We start from the raw sequence: 17,116 nt of genomic DNA, 5'->3' as shown, positions 1-17,116 counted from the left end.
CGCAAAAATAGAAGTTCTTGATTAGTTTCATGGAGTGGACCAGTTTTCATAAAATACATACGAAAAATATCGAACTGATTTCGATTGCACTCAACTGATTGTTTTTCTAAAAAAAATTATTGACAGGTATCAAGAAGATTCTTGTTTGAAGCACTATTAAATGAAGAACTTAATATCAGACTCACTCATCTTTTCTAATGATTTTCTTAAAAATTACCGATATTTCAAGAAAATCAACTTCGCTTAGAGGGACACATTCAGCTCTAGGTAAAACGTTGCAAATATCGCACAAATGTAAACAATTTTCAGATCCTGCAAAATATTTTAAGTCACGCTAGTTCAAATCGAATTTGAGAAAACAAACCGAATTGTGACAAAGGGGTATCAAAAAATGTTTATGAAATATTCCAAAAAAATTGTTTCAAATTTGGGACTTCAAAGGGCTACTCTCCAATGAAACACACAATATTGCTAATTTGTTGAATTGATCCTTGACAGTTTAATGAATTCTCTTTTCCTTTTGTCTTCTGTTATAAAACCATATACGTATAGTCTCAAGGTCTTGATTTACAGCTTTGGAGATAGTCAAAAGATCGCTTGTTGTGGGTCTCATGTTTTTTCTGAATTCCAATTCCAGAAACTCTTTGTCCTTAGGAGTATACGAAGTTCTTGCCTTACGCTTGGTCTTTATCCCTAGAATAAAACAATATCAGAAAAATTGGGAAAATGTATGTTGGATACCCAGTAATCTGTAGGAAAATCTATGGGAAAATAACTTTATCTGGAAATTACCAAATTTATCATTATCATTCTATAACGTTCGAAAAAAAAACAGATATCCCGTTGTAAGTAAGAAAGAGATATCCAGCTTAATGACAATTCCTCAAATCAGCAGATGTTTTTTCCTCATCTGAATTAGGGCAATAAAACACCGCATTCTTGCATAATCAGCTATATTATAGATATTACAATAATTCTAGAGGACTAGATCCATTTGGCCAAATGAAATTAGATACTTAAAGTAATGAACATTCGTTCCGTAAAAAACCACAATTTGTTTTACACTACATAATCAGCCTAAAAGGTCAGATACACTGTGCATCCGAAAACGAGGATAAATCAAAATATATAAAAGTCCGGGAGACGAAACATTTTTCAATTCTTTATGACAATAAAAGACGTTGAACTTCTCCATATCGATCTTCACTCAGCTATCATGGTCTGCAAAAGTTACTTATCAATTGCTGCATTTTCTACATGAACAGTCACAAAACAAACAAGCCAAATGTACAAAACGGCAGAAAATCAAACCAAAATTGCCAAATAATCTGAAAATAGTTGTGACTTTTTCTAGAGCAAAAAAGTGACGAAATAAAAATGAGTCAGGGAAAATAGATAAAAACGCGCAGGAGTAGAAAATAGTTATTTTACTATCAAGTACGGTAAGTGATACTTTCTAGCACGCGACCATTAGGGTGAGCAGCAACGTGCAAGAAAAATATTCTTTTTTGTACGACCATTTTTCCCTTTTTTCCTTCACTCACTTCAGTTTCGAAACTGTCACTTTCAAAACTGAGAACGGGAATATAGGTCAAAACTAACGGAAGTAGAAAAAAAATTTTCCTGTAATAAATGAACTGAAAATAGATCAAGATGCACTGTAAACTGAAAATTAATCTTTAACACTACAGAATGAATTATTTCGTATTATCATTGTTTTAAACAATGAAAACACGTATTTCTTCTTAATCCTTGCTAGACTTCTAATCCTATAAGCAGTCTTATTCACTGAGACAATTTAAACTCGGATAACAAAACAAACAAAGCAGCGAAGCAAGAACAAAATATTAAGACAATAATTGATACTACTCCATCAATCAGACATGCAAAGAATATTGTGTTCTATTGACCTGACATTATGACGTTTCGATTTCAAATGAGCTTTCAATGCATCTTGTCTTTTGCACCTGTACGGGCATAATGGACATTTGAACATTGGTCCCTTTCCACACTCGTATACTAAATGTCTCTTCACACTTCCTTTATCTTTATATGTCTTGTAACATTTCGCACATTGATATGGTCCGTTGTTCATGCCATAGATGTATCTGTCCACGTCTAAAAATGTAAATGCGTCATTAATGTGATATGGGGGAAATTCAGATGGAAAGCTGCACACAAAACAACACGAATAATACAACGGATTACAGTTCCTAATTCCTTGCAAAATGAAAATACGAAAACCTGTGAAGCTGATAGATATGATAATTAAAATAAAATAACAGGACAAAGAAAAATAGCTAACAATGTCACGAATCCAAAATTAGAGTTATTTTCATTTTTACATGGAACTATTGGACCCATTGATCTCAAGCTATTCTTTAGAAATTGTGTGGATACATAAAATCCCCGAAGAAAAGAATCAGATAGAAAAATAATTCATTAATTCTCCAATGAAGCGATTTGTATCAAAATAAACAAACATTTTGTGCAATAAGAATATGAAAATAAGATAAGTGTTCCGAATGGTGATAAAAAAGAGAAATAAATGATAATCCTATTGGAAAGGTTGAAAGAAACCGAAACTCTAAAATATGATTATCTGAAAATTGATTCAAAAGTGAAATCTCATCCTAGAAGAATTATGGAAGAACGAGAAGATAAATCATGAAATACAAATGAAAATAAGCATTAAAAAAATAAAATATTCAAAAATTGATAAACATAAAAATATAAAATTTCTATAAAAATATGAGCTCATCAACAAGACCATTTTGCCGATAATATAAAAAAAATATATGAATGCACTTCCACTTTTATATTGAAGGTATGCTAAGAGTGCAGAAATTATCGTGTAGACTAAACAAATCATTTTAACCACACTCGCGTTTCCTATGCTTCTTCAGAGCATTTTCATGTTTGTAAACTTGAAAGCAAGTCGTGCATACAAAGAAAGAGGCGTTCATCCTTGTAGAACGTAATACTTGATTCCTACCTAAAATTTTGATATATTTAGCGTGTCAGCAAGCGGCTAACAACAAATAGGTACGACACAATCCATATTAGTGAAATATTTCGAGCCATTCAGAGTTTAGTATAGATTTCGGATTTCAGTAGTGATTTTTTTTTTATTATACTACTAAATTCGCAAGTAACACTTCTTCACCTGATGAAGTATTTGATGAAAGGGGTCAGAAATGATTTGTGTAATTTATAATTTATTGTATACAAATTATAAAATTAGTTAATATTAAAAACATATATATATAAACTATGAACTAATAAAATATAATATTTGATTCAGAAATGATGATAATATAAAAATGTTTTTATATATGACCGTAGCACAGAAATGAGATTATAAGTCTGAAAGGGGAATTTAAAAATCGTCCAATTCGATAGAGATCAAATTTTTATGTGGGGAATAAAATATAGTATAGTTTTTATGTGGGGAATAAAATATAGAGAATTCAGGAGAAATGGAAATATATTGCCTGAAGCACCATAGAAAACAAAAATAAATGCTTCATTTCAAAGAAAGACTAGAGAAAATCAGGAGTGTTTTGGTAATTTCAATAATTATGATGATGAGAAAACAAACAGTAAACAGTTGCCCAGAAAATGCAGAAGATAGAAACAAAGAAAAAGAACACGACCCAAAAGTTCGAATTTTGGTAACTTAACCATACGTTTTATAAATATACCAAACAATAAAAAAATGACATAAAAGCAAAATTTGGGTTACACGTGATTTTTCTCGAATGTAGATCACTGTTTGGAAGAAAAGGTAATTTGATTCCAAGAAACCATAATTTTAGATAACCTAACAGATCTTGAGAAATCATAATATATTGAAAATATTGGCAAGCGTGAGATATTTTTTATTGTGGTGAATAGACGAGTAATTTTTTCTACATTCGAACAGGACAGGAAGAATTTCTTGATAATGTTGATGAGTCGGTGTCCTGTTCATAATTTTATCATGATCCCTCTGCCAGTGGCTGTAGAAACAGAAGAAAAATGCCATTTCTACCACGGAGTCCAAACGGGTTGAAAAAAGGGATCAAATTCAACAAAATTAATTGTTTGTCCGAAACAGTAATCATGAATCACTTGTGATTTATGCTTCATAATTCGCTGGTCACATCCATAATAACTATTAGAAGCAATGTCTGAACATAGAGATGTGTGAAATATCGAAGGAACCAATGTTCGAATGAATGGAATACAGATTTTATAGAAAATGGGATGATATGTTTAAAAAAATCTCAACAACCGTGGACAAAGTGAAGTATTCCACAGACATATTATTCACGAGTGAATAATAGCAATCACATGCTCCTTGAATACTAATTCTCGATTCTACGTGCCATAGTCAGAAGCTTAAATCTTCATCAGAATCTGACGTCTCACACAATTTTTCGTTTGTCTGTGATATTTCAAGGAAAACTTCCTGGTAAAGCGGTCTCCACACAAATCACACTGAAACATCCCTTCAGTTCTGCCGCAATTGTACATTCTATGATTACGTAGGGAGGCAGAATGTTTGTATGTTTTGTGGCAGATTTGGCACTGGTGTTTTCTGGGACCTAAAAGTGAGATTTCATCATGAATCATATACAAAATGACCATACGGTATGCTTTTTTCAAGTAGGTAACCAAAACCACATTGGTAGAGGCAGGATGTTATTACATATTTACATTTTTTCAAATTTTTTTTAAATTCGAATATTCTATATTAACCAACTCGATGTTCATGATCTCTTTTTTTCAGAAAATACTGAAATCGAAATTGGTTAACGATATCCTAATGGGAATCATAGGATAGTCGAATATGTAGGTATTCAAGCGTCTTTTTCAAGCTGTGCTGTCAGATTTCTGATAACCAAGACTTCGGATAGTTATTTTAGTTGTTCTTATTCTCCAGAATCACATAATTCACGATCCAGGAATAGCAAAAAATAATTTTTTCCGAAGAAAAAAAAACTAATGCAAAATCAAACATTTTATTGAAAATACTTACTATATAAGGCGTTAGTTATCTTGAGGCTATGTGTAGCTATCCGAATATTCAACAGTGAAAGCTACTCGATTCAATTTACAATAACGTAAAAAAATAAGGTTAGTTTATACAGAAAATAAAATAAACCAAAAACCAAAAACTCATTTGAAATAAGAGCTAAGAATTAACCAATAAATAACGACCCTTTCGGTAATGACTTTTCAACAACAAAAAAATTATTTCTGTATAAATTGCAGCAGTGGGAATGAGCACTATTTGCGAGATAATCGAGAAATGTTTAATTAAATTTTTTTCGTACAAGGTTAGGAAATGGATTATCGTAATTGACAAAAGCAAATTTGATAATGCGCATTATCATTTCTCCAAAAAAAAAATAAAAGAAGAAGATGAAAGTTGGAAAAATTTTGTTCATATAAACTACCCTGGAATTATATTGCATGAACAAGTGATAGATACCGATATGATAAAAACGCATATACAATTAAATCTGTTGATCACAGCTCTGAAAATTCCAACCATAAAAAAATAATCTCATTTCCAAAAATAGATATTCAACTGTCCTCAGTCGAGAAGAGAATTCACGTAAAGAAAGAAATGTGTTTTCGCCAATAAATAGCTTTCGATATATTAAATTTTAGATGGGTTCCAAAGTGACCATAATGAATTACTTTCGAAGGTCGGTTACTTTACTTGTGATGTACCTATTGTTCAATATAGATTGTCACTGGAATAAACCCCACACATTATTTATTTTTACAACAATTGAAGTTAATGTGATTCTCGAGTGATTGTTTATGCCAAAAACCCCTTGAGCAGTGCTTGCAAATGAAGGACTCGCTTTTGGAGCACTCATACCTCCTATGATTGTAAAGGCTGGATGGATGTTTATAACTTTTACCACAACTAATGCAAATATTAGCATGTGCACCTGAAAGTAAACAACTCAATAAAAACAATATGATAATATGCTTTTATAGCAATATTTTGAACTGAGTTATGATGGGATAAAATTAATATTTTTTCAACCAATAACCCAAAATAAAAGGCTGAAACCTCCATCAATTGATTACGAACTACCCTCAATAAATTAAGTGTTTTTCTTCAACCCTTTAACCGAAGCCCAATCCAGCTTCCGTTCTTCAAATGGAAACATATACAATGTAGGGGGTTATTGGAAAGCTCACTTTCCCATTTGAAAAACAGAAGTTGGATAGGGTTGTAGCTAAGAGGTTGAGAAAAATATTCAATTGTATTCATTTTCTGATGACACCACATTAAAAAAATAAAAAAAGATTCAATAATGAGATTTCAAGGCATATGTTTCCATCTGAATTGAGAAACAATAAAATCGCTGTGATTCTCTCAGATAGGTCGTTATTCTCGAAGAATCATTTGCTATATTTTCCTTTTGTTTTTCATTCTCCTGAACTCAACTAAATTGAAATTGGAATCATAAATTTCAAGAATCACAAAGTTTCATGTGCATAATGAAGAGAAGTCCTATTGGATCACAGAACCAAACAAATAGATATAAGGAAAATAGTTATATCGAATTGTCCTTCTGGGGAAGTTTCGGAAATACTTACAATAATTAGCGTTCCCATTAGCAATTAACAATTTGAACCGATTTTTGATGTGTTTTCTATAACCAATTCAAAATGTGAAACACAGAGTCAATTATAGGAAATGAAAAGCCAAAAACAAACAAGTTACTCTTTATTGTACCATGTCACAAATATTATTTCATCAATGTAAAAACAAAGTCTGGGTCGAATGACATATGCGGACAAGAAATATTCTCAAATCATAACTGGGTGCTGTGTATCCTTATTGTATGCATCCTCAAATTGTACATTCTCTTGAAAGTCAGAGGGCACGATGGGCATTTATGAATTTTGCTCTTAGAACAATCTTGGAACAGGTGTGATTGCATGGTTTTTCTATTTTTATAATATTTGCCACACTTTGGGCACGTAACGCAGAGATGATCTGGAATTTTAAATTGATTAACAACGTCGAATATTCGCTCGAGTCACTGAAGCTGTTAGTAATTGAATATTATGATGAAAATGGCCGAAAATATTATATGCAGCTCCACAACCATTCAAGTAGTTTTATCCAAATAATTTTGCTTTCTAGTCCTCGCTTTTGATCGTTAATTCGAATTGATTCATTTCTCGATAAAAAAAAACTTTCTCCATGTTATTTCTATCCATTATAAGTTTATCTTCCGAGAATATTAACTATTGGCTGTTTTATTTTCCCAAACATTATACAAGGTGAAATGAATAGTTGCGAAAAAATTTAAGGGATTATTTCTTATGAAAAAACAGTGTGGGTAAATTTTAGGGGTGGCTTTTTCTACCTCTTACAACTATATATGAACACCACCAATCTTCTTTGATTGCATTCTCTGCTCAATTTCATTCCTGTTAGTTTTCTGGTTTCTAAAAATTATATGACATTCTCGCACTTTTTTGATAAGGAATCACCCTTTAAATTTTTCCGCATACATTAATTCACACCCTGTACTTATGTGTGAATGATTGGAAGACGTAGTGGTCCTTTAGAAAGCGAATACTAATCTAAATAGAAAGTGGAAGTTTATGTGGAAAAATTTATAGTTGCTGAATCAAGGACCCCGAAGGAAGTAAAAAAAATAAAAATAAAATATCGAATAACTTTTAATATGACTCAAAGTATTCTATAAAATATATGTATAATAAATTGGTTCACGAAACCAAAATATCTCTATTCACAACAAAATAAAAAGTCATTTGTATAACCATAAAACTATGGATAGTATCTATCCACAGCTTTGACAATAGACGTAATCTAAACCCAACCAAAGCTGGATATTTACAATTATGTTCAACAACGGAAGAATGGCATAATTTGAATTGTTCTGACTCCAGCCACACTTCGATAACCCCAAATATGTTTTCATTCGTACAATGTCCAAAAAAAAAAAATTCGAACCAAAAGATTTTAAAAACACATCGAGAATATGATAACTTATTTCGGCTGAACCTACTGACGAATGAAAAATATTAAAAATGATACAAATATCTTGTTCTCAGTGCCCCGATGATGAGCAGCATTGAACTTCGAAAACAGAAAACTCTGTAAATTTAAACCTAAAAAACTCAACAGAAACAAACTTTCTCACCTATAAAATTAAATCTATACAGACTATATATATATATTGAAATAACATAAATAATTAACACCATAATAGAACTAAAATTGTACTTTAGAAACGAAGAGTAACTAAAAATTGGCGGTCATCCTTTGAAGTTGAAGTGTTTTCTGAAATAATGATTTTTTAAGTGCTGCTTTCTTCTGAACGAAATAAAGCACAAGTGACAAACGAAACATTTCTCTTTGCCACAGTCCTGCCTTTTGTGAGAATTCAGGGTATTCACATTTTTGTAAACTTTATGACAGGTTGGGCATTCGTATCCTAGAAAAGAAGTATATATTAAATTTGCTCGGTATGTTGGATCTTCAAGTGATGCGGTTAGATTATCCCATAGAAGCATTAAGTTGATTCTGCACAAACATTCCGTTTAACAAGGACACCCACATTAGCATCACCCAGTGTGTATTAGAATGTTCATAAATATATGTACACTTTGATTTATGCCCCCGAGAAATATAAACTGGCGTCATTCAAACAAATATTTCCTTGATCTACAATCAATAGCAAATCGATAGCTTCCAATGAATTATACTTACACGACTGCCTTTCAATTGGGCAATTCAACATCTAAAAGACGAAGAGTCATTTGCCATTTGAAAAAATGGACTTCTCAACATTTCATAAGGTCATATTCGACAAATCGCAGTGTCTTTCGGACTACCTGTAGGGTGAGACTTGAAACCTCTTAGGGACAAAAAAAATCATGCATTTATCTCGATCTTTTTTTAAGATATGACAGACAGCTAAATTATGACGAGTTGAGTATTTTAAAATGAGAATTCCGTATAGATTAAGAATATGATATAGAAAATGAAAAAGCAGAGCGATATCGTGTTTTATAATTTTCGAATCATTCTATGAAGTCAAAAATAAGTAGAGTCGACTCTGACAAAAGTTGAATAATTTCTGAGAATTATCGATTGATTAGTTTTATAACCTGGTAATGTTTAAAACTTGGACGGGTGGTGAACTATTCGAAATATACGAGGGAATATACAGGGTGTCCCAAAATTAATGAATCAGACGTCACACCACGATAGAGTTCAACCAAAATGTACCGTTTCCAAATTAATCAGAATTTTATTGAAATACCTAAAGTTGTCGATTTTCGAACTATTTTTCTTAATCACAGGTCCAGTTTGTGAAAAAGGATATCGATTTTAAATTATATTGAACTAAGATTATTGTTTTTATCTCCCCTAATTGACATTATTTCAGGTAGTTAATTGATAACCTAAGTAAATGTAAATTGAAACAATTGTTTTTTCTACATGATTTTTATAACTCAGAATAAACCCTTTCTATAGGGGTGATAATATTGGAGAATAACGCTATCCTTAATCACAAATTTGCCTTATGATTGAAAAAATAGTTTCGCTCAACTAATGTTGGTGTCATTCGATAGTATTATATCTACTATATCGTGGTGTGACGTTTGATTCACTAGTTTTGGAACATCCTGTATACAGGGTGAGTTTTTGACTCGTACAAATAATTTAACAGTATATTCTTGAGGTCAAAAGAAACACTTTTTTCGTATGCCATTTCTTCCGATTCCGCCCTGATTAAAAAAGATATAGCCATTTATATTTTTTTAATGCGCTGTGCCACTAGAAAAACGAAATGACCGTCAGAATAACTAGACAAATCTGTGACACTACACATCTGTGGATCTTTTAAACAGAGTCATTCAGCCAAGGTACCTAATTTTTCAAATTTCACAGTGATTTTTCATTTTTGAACATCAAATTACTCAAAAACGGCGCATTATACGAGAAAATAAGAAGAATACTTTTATTTTAAAAAACGTTACAATATTCATTAGATAGTGTCCAACTCAGTTTCAAGAGTTGGGTATTTTTATGGTACGTAATGGTCATAATGAGAAAACTGGAAGACGTGGGTGATATCTTCTGTTCGAAAAAGATTCATCAAATAAATGAAACACTATATTCCGAAATTCATTTCATTCGATAAAACCGTTTGTGAGATAGAACTAAAATAACATTTCATTATGGTTTTTCAACAGCCTGTATCTTATGAATCGAGTCGATTGGAAAAAAATGGTAAGGAAAAAAGTTTTTCGTTGACCTCAAGAATCTACTGTCAAAATAATTGTACGAGTCAAAGACTCACCCTGTATTGATTGATGTGGCCGATACTTGATGAAAATCCATAGTTTACCTCCACTCACCTGAAAATGCTATTGTAAAAGCTCATTTTGTGAAAATCGTATAATCGTATAATCAGTAAAAATCCCAATATCTTCAATTCTTTAATAAAAAAAATCACATCTCAAATAATCTAGAAACAACCATAACTTTCAGTTCAAGAAATCTCACAGTAAATTTTCAGTCAATCACAAATATCGCTTCAATATTACAACAGGAATCGAAGAAATCACACTAAACGAATACGGAAACACAGCAGAATAAAAGGGTGGAACATCTAACGAAATTTCACATTTTTCTCATTCAATGAAAACGTCCATATTATGTTTGTGTCGTATGTGTAGATTCAAATTATACTTCCGATGGCTCTTGTGGATACAAAAAGGGCATGAAAATTTTGGAACTTTTCCACACTCATTCTTCAGATGCACACTCAAATTCCTTTTGTATCTGTATCTTCTTTTGCATTGGGGGCAAGGGTATGACTCCACAGGATATGTTCCTAAAATAACCGAAATGAAAGATTTGAACCTACTGGGTGTTTGAATCTAAGTGCAAACAAACAATCTACTAATTAAAACCACTCTGTTACTGGGATAAGAATAGTCGCATGACAAAATTGCTAAGATTACTTAAATTCTCACCTTTCTAGCATCCTCACCTCACTCTTTAGGTTCTATATAGGGTGATAGTGATAATAAATGTGACAAACTTCAGGGGCTGGTCATGAAAAAATAATGAGAGTTTGGCATATTAATTTTAAAGTTTTCCTAGAAATCTGACAATTTATTAAGCTGAAACAGGTTGAGTTTTGAAAATGAAATTTCGTGGGTTTCGGGAGATAGTCATGTGCGACAAAGAATTTTATGTTCATCATTGATCTCAATTTTGGTACGCCATTGAGATTTTTCAAACTGATATGATATTTTTTAATTATTCGCTCAAGTCATGACAAATAATCTCTCATGCCTTTACATAGTGTGGGGCGTCGTTTTTATGCAAAAAAATTAAACGTCTTGAAGCTTTATTTCTGATTCTCTAATACATTATCAAGATCTGACGTTTCATTTTTTTAGGCTGAATACGGTTTCCTTTACAAAAAAAGGCATGACAGATTTTTTGATGGAAAGTGGACGAGGAATTCAAAGATGATATTCAATTTTGAACATCCCAGTAGCGTACCATTTTTTTCAAATAGAGATCATTACCCGTATACGTGTCAATGATGAACATAATATTCTTACTTGCATGTCAAGAAATACGCAATAATTACTTTTTAAAAAATACTGAATTCCATTTGCAATCTCGATCAATTGCAAAATGAATAAATTGTCAGTTTTTAAGAAAAACTAGGAAAACGAAGCATTTGCACACGTAAGTAATATAGCAAACTGAAATTATTTTCATGCCTGCAGAATCAACCCCTGAAGCTTTTTACTTTTATCAACTGATGGTGGTTATGGTTTATGAAGAGTTCCTAAAGACTAAGACTTAAGAACTACACAAATCTAATTAGCACATGGATGTCACATGGTTTTCCAATTTGATTTGTTCCTTTTGTCTTAGTTCTTAGTAAGGCTGCATACCCAGCATAACACTCTCTATTTTTTATTCTTGTAATTTGTTCTGATGTCCACTATAATTCTAATAATTTTCTTTGAAATCATAGTTCTAAGGCTGAAATGTTTCATCTCTCTGGAAAATCACTTTCAATAATTGAAGTAAGATTAAATTACCGAAAGAACAGAACGCCTCTGGATAAACAACAAAAAATATTACCATTTCTTTAACGAAGAGTGAAAGTGTTGAATGTAGTAGTGCTTGAATCTTCATACATTCAATAATTCACTAAATACTTACTAGACAGAAGTGATTCTGTTTGTTTGTTCGAGCAATAGAAAAAACTTTTCTTTTCAATCAATCAATTTTTTGTGCTAGCAGTTTCGTGAAGAGGAACACCAAATACAAAAAGTTCGAGCGTTTCAAGAAGCTTGGTTGATCATCACCTGTATTATCCTGTGAACAGAAGTACCTACCACTTGGTTACAAAACAAATTGAATTCCATCATTTATTATCAAACAATAACAAGGTAATACTGAACAAACAATATAATGATTTAAATAAACAACACCTCAACTCCAGAGAGTGATTAACAAAGAAACAAACAATCTGAAGGTCACCCAAAAATATCCGAACAAAGTTTCTGATGCTTGAGCATATTGTACCTATGAGCGAAAGCTTTGGAACATAGCTGACAGAAATATCTTTTCTCCTGGTTGCACTCATTTCTGAGATGTCTCCTCAGCGAGTCTCTTCTCCTGTATCTTCGACCACATTGAGGGCAACGGAAAGCAAAATCTGAAAATATTTTCATTACAGATATTACTGAGAATCATCTCGTGTCAATAGCCCCAGACATTTGTCGAAACGGTAGGCATTTCGCGTTTCAATGAATACCCCCTTGTTCATGATTTGATGGGGATTTCAATCAACCAATTACATCCCCTAATTCCCAAGCTGGCCTTGAAATTTTCAAAGAAGAAATGTGGCTTTATTTCAAAAGTCTTTCAGTCCGAGTACGGTTGTGTAATTTCTACACTGTTCTTGAAGACCCCGAAGTTAGTTGACGAAAACACTGATAAATATTTTTTTATATATCTACAGGGTGAGTCTTTGAATCGTACAAATATTTTAACAGTAGATTTTCGAGGTCAAAAGAAACACTTCATGCCTTTTCCATTTTTTCCGAAACGGCCCTGATAAAAAGATATAGCCATTTTAAGTTTTCATAATGAGCTTTGCCAACCCTGGAGAAACAAAATTTCCTTCAGAATATCAAGCTAAATCTATGACACTACACATCATTAGATCTTTTGATAATGATTAATAAGAAACGATGTCAGGTGGTTAATTGGGAACGTCCCTTATACCCCTTGCGTTTCCAATCACTTTTGTGCTGCTCTGGTTGATAGTTCAAAAATATTTCAACGTTGAAATGTGTTGTATCTAGATGCCAAGAAATTATAGAAAGAAGACCGGAACGAAATATAAAATTGAATATCCCCGCTGTGTGTTCGAAGATTTAAGAAACGAAAAGCTCACTAATGTGAGCTTAGCCTAATGGCTGAGCTGCAACTAAATAATCTCTTTCGAAAATTGACACAAAATGAATTCAAGATATTATCGAGTTCACTAATGAAAAATCAACTCGAAGGAAAACAAAGAAGGCAAATACAAAGAAATGTTAAGAAGGAAAAAGTTTAACATAAAGAACCTGAAACCAACATAAAAAGGGTACAAAAAAGCACACCAAAAGCAAATTACTAGGAAATTCAACCCAGGTTACACAGAAAAGAAGAATTTTACTGCATAATTTGCTATGTAAGGTATGAAGCCCCACCAATGTAGGATTGGATCATGTGAGATACCTGTAAACTCTGGGCACATGAAAAATGTACTGCAAGAGAAACAAGCAGTGGATACTTGTGTGATATGTGCCATTTCTAATTATCTTATTTCATTCTTATTTGCCCCGGGACTGTTCCCAATACCCCATAGGGTGTCGGGTAAATACTAACGATAGTATTTTTTGTTTTCGTTGATATTTTTAAGGAAACGTTGATTTTTTATAGTTTTTTGTTTCCGATAAGTACATAAATGAGCAAAGTTCATTTTTTAATGGAAGTTTAATATTTTTATCGATTTTTCGTATAATTTTTCAGCGTTTGAATTTAAGTGTTCCCAATTCCCCAACTTTCCCCTATATAACAGTTATAATAAGAAAATTGGAAGGCGTAGACGTAGTTCATATGTTGTGTTCGAAAAAGAGTAATGCAATAAATGATAAACTATATTCCGAAATTCATTTCATTCCATAAAACCGTTTAAAATTTTTTTTTATGTCTGAGTGTTTCTTTTGACCTCAAGAATCAACTGTTCAAATATTTGTACGAGTCGAAGACTCACCCTGTATAAGATAAGCATTTGCTCAACAACTCGCAACAGTAAAATTTTTATTCTAAATTATTCTAAATTATCGTGAAGTACCTGTTCTAATACCGTTTCATTTCATTGAGTATAGGTGAAATAATTTCTTTCATTTTCACTTCAATAAACAATTTAGCTCATATGGTGAGCTGCGGTTCTTTGAAATATTGAGCATTGTCTCAAGCATTTCCTTGTGTTAAATCAAAAAGAAACATTGTAAACGAATAAAAAAATTTATTATCTATAATAACATTCATAATCTATCATCGTCAGTTTATATTTCAAATAGAGTAGAGCGGCGATTATTTGAAGTAGTAAGGAATTCGGATAATCGACCTATATTTTTGTAATGAAACAAATATGAAATAGATTCTTCATTGACAAGGATTTCTTCTTATAAGCACGTAAAATAAGAAAAAACACAGAAAATAGTAAGCATTATGCGTAGTGTAAGCCCTGTTTAAAACTGCAGGACGATAAGGCGAACACAATGAAAATCCTTTGAAGATACCGCCAGACCCAAACTGTCGGTCTTACGAGTTTCACAAAAGGATTTCGAACAGGGGGATAACAGATAATCAACGCTCTACAGCGAATCTCATAATCAGAACCTCACGAACAATCCTTCAATTCGCATTGTGAAACCAACAAGTCTGTTTGTGTTTTGCTAGAACAAACCTATGTTTAGCCTCTTTCCCGCACTCACAGGTCCATCTGCCTCTGACATTACACTCGTTCCTTAAATGTCTCCGAAGCGAGTCGCTCCTCCGGTAACATCTACCACAGTTCGGGCAGCCATGAATTGCTGAAAACAATCCTCATGAAAATACACAGGTTCGGCAGCGTAGTAGCGCCTCTCGCCACTAAGAATCGAAAACAAAGTGTTATGACACAAGGATTTTCCCAATGTAGAATGAAAATGAAACAGGAGTTAAAAGCAGTATTTTGTCCACCTGCGTACACGTCGACCTTGAAACTGGAAAATTCGGCGACGTAGCCGAGGCCAGTAAACAGCTGATTACTTACTTTTATAATGGTATATGAAGTCAACGAAACAATGTAATATGTCTAGGTATATTGTCTCGCTTGCTTGCTAGCCTCGACTGCGTTTCGGCTATCAATTTCCAAGCTCGACTATAATAGACAGTTTTTCGACGTTGGTACGTAAATGACCATTTAAGATTTTTCCAGGTTGAAATATTTTATTTGTCACTATTAATCATCAGATTCGTCCCAAATAAATAGAGCAGTACTTCGAAGAATTAATTTATTTCGGTGAATAATAAATGGCACATTTACTTGAATTTAACACAGTATCAAATCAATAAGAAAAATAAAAGAAAACTGAAAATAATCCATTCAAAACTATCTCAAAATCAAACAGTCAGTTCCATAAGTTCACAGATCGCGAAAATATCCTCAGTCAAACATAGATATATGTGTTTTCATGAATCTTCCACTCCATCGTTTAAATTTCGTCCCCATTCGTTATATCATCCATGACTGGTTCGTTCTTTTGACTAGATTCATCGACTTTTTCTACAGGTTTGTGTTTGTAACTCCTATGGACTTTCAGGTCGTATTTGTACTTAAACCGTCTATCACATTTATCACAACCGAATATGGGATTCTTCCCACATTCGTATCTCAAGTGCCTCAATAACGAGTGCTTCAATTTGTAACTTTTCGTACACTTAGGACACATGAATAATTCCGAAGTAGGTACAACGTCTGCATTTTCTTTGGTTAGTTTTTTTGGCTTCCTCTTTCCTTTGGCTCTTCTGTTTGGGGCTAAAAAGATACGAAAAGGGGATGTTGAGAATTCGCACTGCATTGGGTTAGATTCAACGGACAAACATTTAGGTTACCTAAGAGATGCCATCAAGACTATTCAAACTAACTAAACTTGATTTACCTACTACAACCTACTTCAAACTATTTTTAAACGAAAAAAAAATGTACTGCACAAAAAACGGTAAATAAACAAAAAATATTGTGATTGCAGAATTAATTTCTGAAATGGGGATCCACCTGAAATAATACCGTAATTGAATAAGCCAGAAAAAATTAACCTTTTTCATTATCGCTTGGTTGAACATTTCATCATAAAACAAAATAATATGCACATAGAAAAGTCTTTTCATGTTCGGAAGTGGTTATTTGATATTAGTAGTTCCTCACTCAGAAAAAAATTGAACTTACCTTCACTAGATGAATTTTTGCTCCGGAATAGATATAACATATACTTCTTCTGAAAAAAAAAACTTTTGAAATGCCTCTGCAAAACTCAAACAGCCATCCTATTTTGTCAGAGGTTTGTGTCTTGTGCTTCATGACCTTCAAACTTACCTCAAAATAATAAGTCAAATTCATCAAGTAAACTATGGAAATTTGAAGGTTGGTATCCTGTATTAATTGGGAGTAGCGCTTTGCTTCTAAAACAATATTTTATGATCCAGAGCCTATCTGACGACGATTTTTTCAATCGGCCAAAATCAATTCGATTTCATCGAATATTTCCCTCCGATCAAAAGTCCTTGGAACATAGATACAAGCAATGGAAAATGAACATTTTTTGTTGTCCAAAGACTGGAGTGAGATAGTTGCTTAGTGTCGCCAATCACAATTGAGATAGTTCAATCTGACATCATTGTCATATGAATTTTCCATACGAAAAGGTAGGAGCTATACAGGGTGGGCCATCCATAACTTTCCACCCCGAATTTTGAGCT

General features: G+C 32.6%; 2 protein-coding genes across 8 annotated transcripts in view; one reads left to right on the top strand and one right to left on the bottom strand.

Moving 5' to 3' along the window:
* The window catches only part of LOC123309063 (protein tramtrack, alpha isoform), a 592,303-nt gene that overhangs the window by 485,438 nt on the left and 89,749 nt on the right, over positions 1–17,116 (top strand). The gene's annotated exons all lie outside the window — the stretch shown is intronic.
* The window catches only part of LOC123309087 (longitudinals lacking protein, isoforms A/B/D/L), a 286,345-nt gene that overhangs the window by 236,063 nt on the left and 33,166 nt on the right, over positions 1–17,116 (bottom strand). The window lies entirely within an intron of this gene.

This window comes from Coccinella septempunctata, chromosome 1 (assembly GCF_907165205.1).
Source record: "Coccinella septempunctata chromosome 1, icCocSept1.1, whole genome shotgun sequence".
In the NCBI taxonomy this organism is placed as follows: domain Eukaryota; kingdom Metazoa; phylum Arthropoda; class Insecta; order Coleoptera; family Coccinellidae; genus Coccinella; species Coccinella septempunctata.
The sequence above is the reverse complement of the archived record's forward strand: the minus strand, read 5'-3'. Positions and strand labels throughout refer to the sequence as shown.